This window comes from Lissotriton vulgaris, chromosome 10 (genome assembly GCF_964263255.1).
Source record: "Lissotriton vulgaris chromosome 10, aLisVul1.2, whole genome shotgun sequence".
Taxonomy (NCBI): Eukaryota; Metazoa; Chordata; class Amphibia; order Caudata; family Salamandridae; genus Lissotriton; species Lissotriton vulgaris.
Window position 1 is genome coordinate 321,715,545 of NC_141698.1, and position 13,438 is coordinate 321,728,982.

Here is a 13,438-nt window from a genome sequence, read left to right on the forward strand (position 1 = left end):
TGGTTTATTGTGCTCTCCAAGACAACATAAATTATGGTGTAAGTGATAGAGACTTTCAGCTGTGATCTATGTATCAGGAGGGATGAAAAGGTGAATGTAAGAAAGGGTGAGCAGAATAGATTTGCAGTTTGTTTTGGTAATGTATCTTTAAACAGTGTTTGAGGACAACTGCAAAGCCGCCTTCTGTCTTCTTGGAGCAGCTTTGGTCAGGATTCAGTATCCGGATGGTATGGCATAATGACAGATCAGTTTGGTGTCATCACCTAGTAAGGGTGTTGTGACAAACAGTTCTCAGGATGCTCATCTTCTGTATGGAAGGGATCTTTATCTGTGCTCCAGAAGCTACGTCACTTTTCCCGGTGTGTCACATAAGAGGGTAAAAACAGGAAAATACCTTATACTAACCCGAAAATCGTGTCTATATTGTAAATAAAACTGAACTGCAATGGTTATAATTTCCTAAGTCCACAACTGTCATCCTCATTAGCATCAGTCTTGATTTTTCAATATTAATGCCTTCCTTTTCTTTCTACTCACTTAGAAGCAAGATCAGGTGTGGTTGCCTGCAAGTATGAGGTTCTTATCTGTTTTTGGCTTGCATGTCTAGCAGGAAAAGCCACAAGGCATAGCAGCTCAGGAGGACATATGTTTTCTGGCCTTTGAGGAGGGCCAGGTCTCAACCTCTGGGTTTTGGAACACAAGGTTACTACATAGTATTACACTTTGGAGCACTGACCTATGATCCCGAATCATAAGATCTTTAATTCAAAAACACACAGAGGATTTTTTTAAACTCTTTTTATTTGTGTTTTTTGTTTATACAATAAATCATATTGCAATTCATAAACTTCCAAAGCTGGATAGGCTGATGATGTTGAACATGTGATAACCGTGACAAATTAGCTACTGTTTAACTTCTCGTCTTTTCACAGGACCAATAGGTTAATATTTCGACATAATCAGGTGTCTAGCATGAACAGACGTAGTTAGCACGGATTCATGAACACATGTTAACAAATAGCTGCTTTTTAACTTATTAACTGTATTAAAACAAGTCTGAACCTGTCTTCGTGTGTTAGGGGTAGTGTCAAAGTACCCTTACATGTATAATATGGTGTGACTGTATGGTCATGTGGTGTATGGTCATGTGGTGCGTGCCACATCATGCTCCCATGGTGGCTATCTTGGGTATTCCTGTGTGGCATGCTGGAGTTTCGCTGATAGGGAGTCCAATGTGGCTTATATGGGGTATTTTGGAAGCCCCTTAGCGTCCTTTCGATGCAAGGCCCTGCTTTCAGCTTGTGCCCAGGGGGTTATGAAGATTGCCCAGCCCATCACAGTGGGGAGATCAGATGATTTCCATTTCCCTGTTAACTGGTGCTTCACGAGTAGCGTGGCTATATCAATAAACCTGGCCATGGCTCTCCTTTTTTTGGTGAGACGCAGCTGACCTAGAAGGCATGCTCCCCAGTTATGTAATGTTGCATGTCCTGTGCATCTGGCTAAGTGGGTTGTGATCGTGCTCCAGTATTGAGTGAATGACAGGCATGTCCAGAGCATGTGAAGGAAGTCTGCATTTATTGTGAACAGCGTGGGCAAGCTGCATCAGTGCGGTGAAAATATCTATTGATTAAGCCCTGTGGAGCACATAACACTGTATAAGGCGGAAGTGGGCATTGCGGGATACCAAGTTAGGGTACACCACAATAAGTCGCCCCTCCTGATTGGTGTGCGGTCTGACCAGATCAGCATCGCAATGCTGCTGCAGCGGCGTGAGCAGGGCTTTAAGTGGGAAAAAAAACTGGGGGTGCTCTAAAAAATGGGGGGGCAAACCTCTTAAAGGGGTGTGGCCTATGCAAGTAGGGGCGTGGTCTAAATAAAGATATGTTTGGATAACGCCATACACCCTCCCCAGAGGCGCAAGTAGAGCCACATTTCGAGGGGGGAGGGCTAATTCTTCAAGCAATAGGTAGAGTGGAGCTGCAGGGGCTCTACAAAGGGGTGAAAAACAACAAAGCCTCATTAACAAGTAAATGGTCTTTTAAAGATCTGTGAAGTACTTGGGTGCAGCTGTGTGTGTTTGGAGGCTGGTTGCAGGATCGCAATCTTATGCAAAACTAAAGGGGATGATGGACAGAGTGTTGAACATTGCAAGCACTCACCCCCAGTCAACTGATCTGGGTTTAATCGATTATCATTCTTTAGCTCACTCTGCCACCCCAGTTCAGACAAGGCCATATGCAAATAAGTCTGACCACCCTGTGCCTCATGTGAACAGTCCATCCGAACTACCTAGCCATTTCTTCCCTGGACCAGAAACAAGCATCCAGGGACCGGTTTCTGGTTAATTAGCCGTCATTAGCCAGGCCAGCTTGAATCCGGTGCCAAAACACCATTTGCGACCATAAGTTGGTGACTGCCCGGCCCAAATTTCCTTCCATAAGATCTGACCAGTGGCGGCTGGTCTATAGGGGGGCTGGGGCAGCGCCCCACTAGGCAATCATCATGGACGAAACTGCTTACTGAATCGGGCAGGAATGTAAGCAGACGAATTTCCGGCCTGTGCTGGCAGCTGCCTGCTTCACAGGTGAAAGTGCGCATGAGTCAACATACGCACAGCGCACGCAGGCGAGAGCAGCAAGAGTCCAGAAGTGGACTCCGACTGCACATCTGCGAGGGGCGTTTTTCATTTCAGTTCCCCACTCCATTCACATTACATTAGGTATGCTGTGCATGCCTAGTGTAGTGCTGGAGTCAGAAGATGGGATCCTGCTTGGGCGGTGATGTATAGTCGCCCTATGCCCTGTCAAATGCCAGAATACAGCCCAGTAGCCACCCCCAGTCTTCTGATGCGCAAATCAACTTCAAGCAAAAGAGCGGGGAGAAGTGAGAGATGATGTGATCCATCTGACGCAGGACCTGAGCGGGGGATACCTGGCTGGTAAGTTTATTCCTTTTTATTTAATCATTAAATGAAACCCCTCATCCCCTCCCCATGCGTACCCACCGACCGGGCGCCTGCCAATCATAAGCAGTTTTGTAGTACTAGCTCTGAGCTCAAGAAAGAGCGGAGATGATTTATAAATAATACCCCATTAGAAAGGGAATAGCGGGGTGCCATCTCGTGCACGGCGCACAAGGGCGTAACAGGATTTAATCCTAGAACAAACAACCAACCTGTCTGTGTGCGAATCTAATCCATTAGGCGGGGGCGCTGTGTTGTTATAAATCCGGCCTGTCAGGCAATAAAGCCAGCATGAGCATCAAATTCAATAGCCTCCTGCCTAGTCGTGACCTGACCCCTGGTATCTGCTGCAAACGCTCTCCGTGCAGATAACCAGGTAGCGTACACGTCCTTTGCCAAATTATATATGTGCTTTTCTTTGTTTGCTTGAATATAACAGCACACTGAAACGTCTTCTAAACGTTGCATGATAATCACTACAAGACTAACTTTCTGGGGTTAAAATACCCCAAGTTTGAGCCATTGTTTGAAGACTAGAGTGTCCATGTCACGGGGAGGCTTGATATCATTTGCCGCAGGCTTTAAAAATGTGTAGGACTGCGAAACTGAGCTCAAGATGACTCCGTTGTTTGAAGGATTGCCTTTTCCTACAGACTCACCGTACTTCCTCATAGGCCATATTTGTATAAATGGGTTCAGTGGGTGATTAGCTGTGCCAACTACTGAATTTGTGTTGTATGCCCATTATTTTTGGGCAGTTTTGCCTACTTTATTCCACTTGATTGGCATGACTAAAATTGACGTTTGAAAGTAGTGTATCTTTAGTTTTGTTAAAATGCAAACAAAGTGGTGAAGTTTCATATTCACAAAAAAACGGAAAACAATCCCTTAAAGGACTGTGAGACTCTTCTGGCATATCATTATTTTTCACTAAGCACTATTGGGCCAAAAATAGGAAGTTATTGTTTGAGTGGGAACTGATGTATTCACAGGGGGTCTTGTACAAGAGAACCTGTTGAGGAAACTGGTGTGGTTGCAGCTGTTTAAATTATATATTTTCCCTCCTATTTCCCTTGTTGTGCTCCACCCTGTTTCCTTTTCATTTTCAGTAGCATTATTCTTAAGCAAAAGTATTGCTGCTAAAAGGGCCATGGGACCCATTTGTTGTACTAACTTGGGATGCTACCTCACAGTTGATAAGCTTCTGCTGCATATTACTGCTTCTGTGAATGTAATGTATCAATGTTCTCATTTAGATTGGGATTTTCGAAAGATACAAAAGTTCTGAAGGTTCGTGCTTGGAATAGATGGAGACGCTTGCTCCATTTAGGTACCAGGTGATCCCTTCACTACAGATGAACCCCCTCCTAGAATCAGTGTTGAGATGAATAATCACTTTGTGATGCCAAAGGGTGTTTTGACTAGTAAACAGCATGTGAATGGAACTTACTAGAAGATGTATTGGGGTGTACACTTCACTACGCTCCAGTATGAATTCCTCCCTCTATGGTGCACCTGTGTGGCCTCCTAAAATAGGTATCTCGAGTGAAGTTGCCCTCTGTAGCATCCTCTTTGGACAGGTTTTGGGATAGACACTGAGGGATGGGCACCTTGCTCTGTGGAGGTGTAGACTCAGTCTCTTAATGTTGTCATTGCCCTGTCACAGGTTGGACCCTATACTCCATGGTGCCAAGAGATGGGACTTGGAATGGGACTCCTGGAACAGGAGTTGGGGTAGAAGCATCTGTTAGTAGTGCTCCTGGGTGACTGCCTAGCTTTGGAGTGTCCCAGGGTGGGATAGCCCAGCACTCTATGGAGTCTGTGAAAGTGGTTGCAGAATAAGTGGCTTGACACACACTATTTCAAAACTGTTCCAAGGTGACTTATGGAATGCCAAGCATACAAGGAACATATTACTGGTTTCAGCACGGAAATTGCCCTTCTTTTGATATCATGGCTCCTTCTTAGCATGGGCGATAATGTGGACCATGCAATTTTTGCTGACGTAGAACAGGCTTACTAAAATAGGTGGCTGGGTGAACATTGACCTCCACTGTGTTCCAGGGTGACCCCAGTGAACATGTCCCAATAACCACCATCTTCCTTGGTGCAACATAGGTTGAATTTGACAGGTGAAGGTAAGGAACATACTACAGGGTAACTCATCGTTGGCTACCCTTCTTCAGGGACAGTTTGACAATTGCTTTATTAACCTTCTTAGTATGTCAAATTTGATTGACAATGCACCATTTGCCCACTCATTTTAAAAATGTTGCTGGGGAAGTCCCCCTGAACTGCCTTATGGCAGTCGGGCTTGCACGCTTAGCGTGCTCCAACAGGACACTCCTAACAAACGTTTACGCCTCACCACTTTCAAATGTCACCAGCCGCCACTGGATCTGACAGGAAGTGATGTGCCAGGGCGCTGTACCACAGGGAAGTTGTTTATCTGAAGCATAGAGTCAGGCGTTGAAAGATTTAAAGGGGAAAAGACAGGACTTGTTCCAGTATCCTCTCAGGCTGGACGCTTCTGCACATCTAGCAAGTGTGTGCTATTTGGGCTGGAATGTCCTGGGTATCTCTGAAGCATTGTCCTCACACACCACCTGGTGTCATGCTTCATCATCGGCAGTCCTTGCTCTCTAAAAACGGTATTTGATAGAGAGCGGGCCTTCACCTGGAGACAGGGAGGCACTTCTAGTTGTTAAGTGGGGGCAGTCCATGGTAGAAGTGAGTGATTTAAAAATTTATCATGCCCCTAACCTGGGGTATGATTGTGAGCTGGACTCCCAGTATTCGTTTCATGTGCACTACATTTGCAGTGACACGTGTGTTCACATCCGCATGCATAATAATGTAATATTTACATAGCCCCAGTCTGATTCTTCGCCTTTTAACACTTTGGTAACCTTTATTTTACAGGTTTCCAGATCTTTCAGTTGAGTTTGACAAAGGTCAACCTACCTGGTGGCTATATCTTTGGTATAGATCCATCAACAATGCCATTTGCGATTCCTTATTAGCGAAAAATAAGGATTCGCTACTAAGGAATAGGAAAAGGCTATGCATGTAGAAATCGCAAAAATACTAGCGATTTCTAAACATTCCTTAATTGCGACTCACAAATTGCGAGTCGCAATTATGGAACACCTTCCCATTCATTCCTTTGGGCCTAGAGGCCCATAGGAATGAATGGGAAGACATTCTCAATTTGCGATTCTCAATTAGAGAATCGCAAATTGAGAATGCAATTTCAAGGGTGCCAGGGTGTCAAAAGGACACCCTGTTGCACCCCTGAAATCTGCATATGAGAACATCTTGCACACACTAATTCCCCAAGGGCATGTGTGTGTGTAAAATGGAACTTTGAAAAATGCACTCTAGTGCATTTTTCAAAGTTTTTGCAAATTACCATGAAGTTCAACTTCCTGGTAATTTGCTCCCCCTAATAGCGAAATCGCTAATTTTTTTACGTTGCTGCATTGCATTTAACCCCATCGCTGCTCATGACGAGCTCAGCTCATCAGGCAGTACACTGGTCGTGTGCTTATGGCGAGCTGAGCTCGTCATGAACCATGGGATATAACAATTTCCAGCACAGGAGAGAAATCAGCTTAGCAGTCATGTGGTTAAGGAATCTCAATTTGAGATTCCTTAAATGCAATCACAATTTAAGTAATCGCAATTTTGTGATTTCTTAAATTGCGATTTTTGCATTTGGGATGATGCATCCCAAATGCAAAAATACTGGTTGCAAAGGGGCAGATTCTGAGAATCTGCCCGTTTGCGACCGGTTTTTCCTTTGGTGCATCTATACCTATGTCTTTAGAGACTAGATAGGAGCCCTTACACCTCGTTCTGATGAATGCCATGGGCCCTCCTGGCCACTTTGGCAGGAACATGTTGACGACATTGATAGGGATGGGGTACTAAACCCCCAGGTCCTCGCACCCTAGTTTTTAATATTAAGCAAACAACTTACTAATACATTACATTTGGAGTTTGCATTAATTTTTAAATCACTCACTTCTCTCATGGGCAACACGACGATTGGGGATTTATTGACCTAATGTGGATCATTCAAAAATTTCTCTGCACAACATGTCATAGTAGTGTGTCACTCCATTAGAGCTATTAAAATCTAGCACTACCTGTTGATAGTGATTTAACAACTTTTCTCAAGTTTTGAGTCTGCTATTTATTATCAATCAATCAATCAGAGTACTTGTAGAGCGCGCTACTTACCCATGAGGGTCTCAAGGTGCTGAGGGGAGGGGGGTGCTGCTACTGCTCAAAGAGCCAGGTCTTGAGGAGTCTTCTGAAGGCGAGTAGGTCTTGGGTCTGCCGTATTTGGGTAGGGAGGGTGTTCCAGGTCTTGGCAGCGAGGTAGGAGAAGGATCTGCCGCCGGAGGTCGTTGAATGCGGGGGACAGCGGCGAGGGCGAGGCTGGCGGAGCGGAACTGGTGTGTGGGGGTGTAGAAGCTGAGTCGGCTGTTCAGGTAGGCGGGTCTGGCGTTGTGTAGTGCTTTGTGTGCGTGGGTGAGGAGCTTGAAGGTTATCCTCTTGTCGACGGGGAGCCAGTGTTGGTCTCTCAGGTGGGGGGTGATGTGCCTGCGAAGGGGGGGCATTGATGATCAGTCGGGCGGAGGCGTTTTGGATGCGTTGTAGTCGTCGTAGGTGTTTGGCTGGGATTCCTGCGTAGAGTGCGTTGCCGTAGTCCGCTGCTAATGAGGGCCTGTGTCACGGTTCTTCTTGTTTCGGTCGGGATCCACTTGTAGATCCTGCGGGGCATACAGAGGATGTTGTAGCAGAAGGAGGAGACGGCATTGACATGCTTAGACATGGAGAGGGAGGAGTCGAGGATGAATCCTAGGTTGCGTGCATGGTCGGTGGGTGTTGGTGCTGTTCCCAGTGTGGTTGGCCACCAGGAGTCGTCCCAGGCTGAGGGGGTGGGTCCGAGGATGAGAACCTCCATCTTCAGATGGCTGCTCCTCATCCAGTCGGCGACGTCCTTCATTCCCTCGTGGAGGTTGGTTTTGGCAGTGTGTGGGTCCTTGGTGAGGGAGAGGATGAGCTAGGTGTCGTTGGCGTAGGAGATCATATTGAGGTTGCGATGGCGGGCCACTTGTGCGAGGAGGGCCATGTAGATGTTGAACAGCGTCGGGCTGAGGGATGAGCCCCGGGGGATGCCTCAGATGGTGTTGGTTGCTTCGGATCGTAAGGGTGGGAGGCGGACGCTCTGGGTTCTGCCGGAGAGGAAGGACGTGGTCCAGTCAAGGGCCTTCTCTTGGATTCCGGCTTCTAGGAGGAGTGTCTTTAGAGTGCGATGGCAGACCGTGTTGAAGGCGGCCGACAAGTCTGGGAGGATGAGGGCTGATGTTTCACCGTTGTCTAGTTGGCGCCTGATGTCATCTGTAACAGCAATGGGGGCTTTCTCGTGTTGTGGTTTTGTCTGAATCCGGACTGGGACGGGTCCAAGATGTTGTTGTCTTCCAGGTGGTGGGCCAATTGCCTGTTGACGATTTTCTTGATGACCTTTGCCTGGAACGGGAGCATGGAGATGGGCCGGAAGTTCTTGAGGTCCTTGGGGTCCGCCTTGGGCTTCTTGAGGAGGATGTTGATTTCGGCGTGCTTCCAGCTTTCCGGGAATGTCGCTGTTTTGAAGTAGATGTTGATGACCTTCCGTAGTTTGGGTGCGATGGCTGCGTCTGCTTTGTTGAATACGTGGTGTGGGCACGGGTCTGACGAAGATCCTGAGTGGATGGAGTTCATGACCTTCCGTGTCTCGTCGTCGTTGGACCAGGAGGTCAGGCGGATGGCGCTGGTGGTGTTCACAGGGGAGGTGGAGTCTGGCGCAGTCGGGGCGGTCGTGGTGTTGAAGCTGTCGTGGATGTCAGCGATCTTGTGGTGGAAGAAGATGGCTAGTGAGTCGCACAGTTCTTGTGAGGGCAGGATGTCGTTGGCGTTGGCGCTGGGGTTAGAGAGTTCCTTTACGATGCTAAAGAGCTCTTTGCTGTTGTGTGTGTTGTTGTCCAAGCGGTCTTTGAAGGAGGATCTCTTGGCTAATCTGATGAGGTGGTGATGTCTGTGGGTGGCGTCCTTGTGGGCTGCGTGGTTGTTCGGTGTGCGTTTGTGGAGCCATATTTTCTCCAGTTTCCGGCATGCTCGTTTGGAGGTCTGGAGCTCGTCTGTGAACCAGGTGGCTCTCTTGCTGGCGTGACTGTTGGAGGGTTTCTTGAGCGGGGCGAGGGTGTTGGCGCAGTCGTCGATCTAAGGTCTGGGGTTGCGGGCTGCGGCGTCTGGGTTGGTGGGGTCTGTGGGTGGGTTCTGGGCGAGGGTGATTCTCGTTGCCCATTGAAGTGTATAGGTCTATATTGACTGTGTAATGCGGTGTAACTTGGATGTGCTTCTGTTATTCTTGTTCTCTAAAGTTGAGTCACGCCCTTAAGCACTGCTGTGTTAAAAGTTGTGTCAGTTATTGCATTTTACACTTTGATATATGTACTGTATGTCAGTTAATTTATTTCATGTTATGTTTTCCCTCTTGTATGTGAACATGGTATTGTATTGTCCTAATGTGCCAGTTGGAAGTCTTATTCTTGATTTTTGTATGTCACTTACAGCCCTGAGGAAGTTCTAAAAAGTTGTCTTAATGAAATGCGTTGGCTGGATTTTTTTGTACAAATAGAAACATATATATATTGATACAAAGTAAAGAAGGAATAAAATATATATCTTGAAACATATACTTGATCTCTACGGACTACAATTCTTTCGGGGGCTCCTTTACACTTGTAGCTTCAGGTAGTAGTTTTGCCAGTACCTAATAGTCTGTATTAATGAGTGCTGGTGGCAGATGATTGGATAATTCTTCATCATCCCTACCTGGTTTTGGCAGCGATGTAGGAAGAGCATAGCATTGTGCAGGGAGGGTGGCTGAGACGAGGCCACCAGGCACTCATTATATAGTGATTAAACATTTTGGGGCCAATATCATGGTGCACGATTTATAAAATTCAAGTGGCAGAATATTTGGGGATTGAGTTTTCCCTGTGACAAGTGCCCTGATGGCATCCTGAACCTCATGTAGGGTAGTCTCCCCATTTAGTTCTTCTCGTTTATTAGATGAAATGCAGGGACGTGTGTCTGGCTCCAGGAATGCCTGCATTTTCGCTTTTGTGGTCGCCAGTGTGGATTGGTATTGCGATGTGTAGTATTGCGTAAATATTTCATGTATGGCTGATTGCTAGCACATTTGAGGGCTGGTGTATAGACCATCCAGGTTGGTCTTGTCATATTAACCACGACTAATAGCTTCCCTTTCTTGTCTGAATCTGCATGTGTCCTAGGGTATGGGCCGTGTAGTTGAGGCAACACAGCATCTCTGAGAGCTTCAATAACGCTGCATGCTCTTATCTTGCCTGCCGTAGTCGCTCGCTACCAAACCGGGCCTCCGGGCCTGCCCCTTCAAGCATAGCAATGCCTGTTCTATGTTTGCAATATCCCTGCTCAGTCCATGTCTCATATTTATGGTGTTCCCCAAGCAATGTCCTCTGATTGCTACCTTAATGGCGCCCCACTCGATCAGGCCAGATGCGGTTGTATCCCTATTAATATCAAAATATTTCTGTAATGCACAGGGCACAAGTCCTAAAAAAGAAGTGGGGGGACGCTGTCACCGGAAGTGACGTCACAACAGGAAGTGACGTCACACAAGGTGGCTTGCTCCTCGTCCCTGAGAGGCAAAACAGTGAAGTCCAGCTGTTTGGCAGGGGGGACGGCGTCCACCCAGTAAAATAAGTGGGGGGATGGCGTCCACCCGCCCCACGTGGTACCGCGACTTGAGCCCTGAACTAATGCAGTAGTCCAGAGAGGCACGAAGGGGAGGCTCATCCAGTGCATCTGCATGGAGTTCATACATTGGAATTTGAGAGGGGCCTATGTTCCCAGCACAGTCGCAGGTATTCAGGATTATAGCTTGAGTGGGTTCGGCTTAGATAGTCTCTGTGTACGATGTGTGGTAATAAATCCGCTGTGAAGACAAGAAGATCTATGCGTACGTGTAGATTGTGCAGGTGTGAGTAAAATGAGTAGACCCTGGTGTGTGTATTGCGGCGTCGATAGATGTTTGTGAGGTTGCAGCCACCCAGTCAGTTGGAGGTGGCAGGAGTACGGCGCAGAGAACAACGTGTCCAGACTTGTATTTAAGACACAGTTAAAGTCACCTTCTATCACCCATGATAGCCCGCTCCAGCAAGCTAGGACTCCCGATAAGTCATGCAGTAAGCATGCCTGGTTGGATGAGGATTGTGCCAAGTAGCAATTGTCAACCCTCCAGGCAGCTCTCCACAAATACATACTGTCCCCTCGGGTCTGCAACTATGGTAACAGACTCAAATGGTACCCTGCATGATTCCACACAAGGGTCCCATGAGCGTACATGGAGTAATTGGTAGAGTAGATTTAGCCTTTTCACCTTTTTGTAGACATAAGGCTTCAGTCTGTGTGAGGTAAGATTTTTGGAGGAAGTCAAACTGTATCATACCTGCGACGCAGGTATGAGTAGACTGACCGCTTGGGAGCAGGGATGTGCATTCCACGAACGTTCCATGGCATTACGTGATTATCAGTTAACATGCCAGTCACCGGGAGGAAGGGCAGAGAGGGAACAGAAAGGGGGATGGCTTATGGCTCCTGCTCGCCACAGCAGAAAGGGGGTACTCAACTAAAAGTAAAACATAATATCAAGCAGTCAGAGATGCAACTGCAACCTGTTCAATCATTCAGGCCATGTGAGCTGTCTTGTGATCGTCAATTGGGGGTAGGTGTGATGGTGTATGATGCTCAAGTGCACAGATCTCTTTAAATGCAGGAGACGGACTAACCCCGTTTTCCATCTGTTACCGCTGTAGGTAACCGCTGGGCGGAGTATGTTTAACATAGTGCCAACATCGGCACATCACAATTGTTTGGTGGAGAAATTTGCTGCAGGTTTATTTGCATAACAATATGCCAACATGTTGGGTTATCTTACAGGCGATCCAGGGGCAGGCATCCCCTCGCCACCTGATGAGCCATAAAACCCCAGTGGTATTAACCGAGGGGTGTTGTCAATTTGGGGGAAGGAATAGCCCCTCCCACCGGCGGACCTCCAGCCCACCCCTTACTCACGCCCCTCCCCGCTACGAAGGGGGGGCGTGGAGTTGCAGGCAACCCCCGGTTGCTCAGGTCCACAACCGCCCATAGGACAACAGGGCGCTGTCGCTCCTCAAGGATCCCACGCAAGAACCTCCCTGGGGATAATTGGCTTTAGCACCCTTACTGTGCTCCTGTAGAGGGTACCCTTCTGTACCTTACAGCCTTTGGATCGCCCTGTAACTCTGCCTGCAACACAAAGAAAATAGTATTAGATGAAGCCCCCCCACCCGCTGCCCGAAAGCCGGGTTCGCAGTAGGGAGGGAAAACAGCGTTCGGGCAGCTCGGCCAAGCAGGAGGAGGGGGACTGCATCCAGCGATGACCAGGACCAAAGAGGGCGCTCGGTGGGCGGCAAAGGTAGTTATAAGTTACCCCTGACCACCCCCCATGCCGGAAGTGATGTCACCTGGGCACCCACACAGGTCCCCAAGACTAGGCTGCTTGCTGTTGTCTCTGCCATCGTGAGGCACTAAGGGTGGCTGCCCTCTTAGAGGGCCCCCTTCGGTAGCCCGGGGCAGCCTGGCAGTGTTGGAGGTCATGCCGGACCTCCATGTTGGAGGTGGAGGAGAGGAGGTGAAGGGGGAAAGAGAAGAGGCGCCACTAGTGTGTCAATCTATCACCCCGGCTCGTTGTGGTAAAGAGGGTGGGCTCCCGCGTGGGAGTAGGGAAGAGGCAAAATAATGGCCCCCGGGATATGCGCACATGTCCCCAACTTCAGACAGGGATGGAAACCGTTTTACTGGGCATTGCTGCAGGCCAAGGCTGCAGGAACTGAATCATTCTTACACAGGGTGAAGAAGTGATGTTTGGAATGGAAAAGGAAAGGGGTTGGAAGAAGTATGAGCACAAGTGTAACCATACTATATGTCATACAGGTTAGGTACATGAAGGAAGAGTAACCTGGTGGTCAAATAACATCATCAGCCATTTGTGGAGTCACATTGGCGGTGCACCAGAGTTCAGCAGGTGGAAAATGTAGGATGTGGAGACTTTTTTCGCTGGTGGGTCTCGTATCGACCTCCTTGGTATCTTCAGATGGGATGGGATTGCGGAAGGCTACAGCCACCCACATGGTGCTCCTGTATCAACTGTTTCGGGTCTGGGGAGAAGAGAACCTGCAATTGATGCCCTTGCACCTCCTCTTGCCATTTCTCAGGGGTTACATGCGGGAGGACTGATTCTGCATGTCAGGAGGGCTGATTCTCACCCGGTGCTCTACCCACTCCCATGCATTCTTGGTATCAGTAAAGACATTAGTCTCTCCATTTTCCTAGACC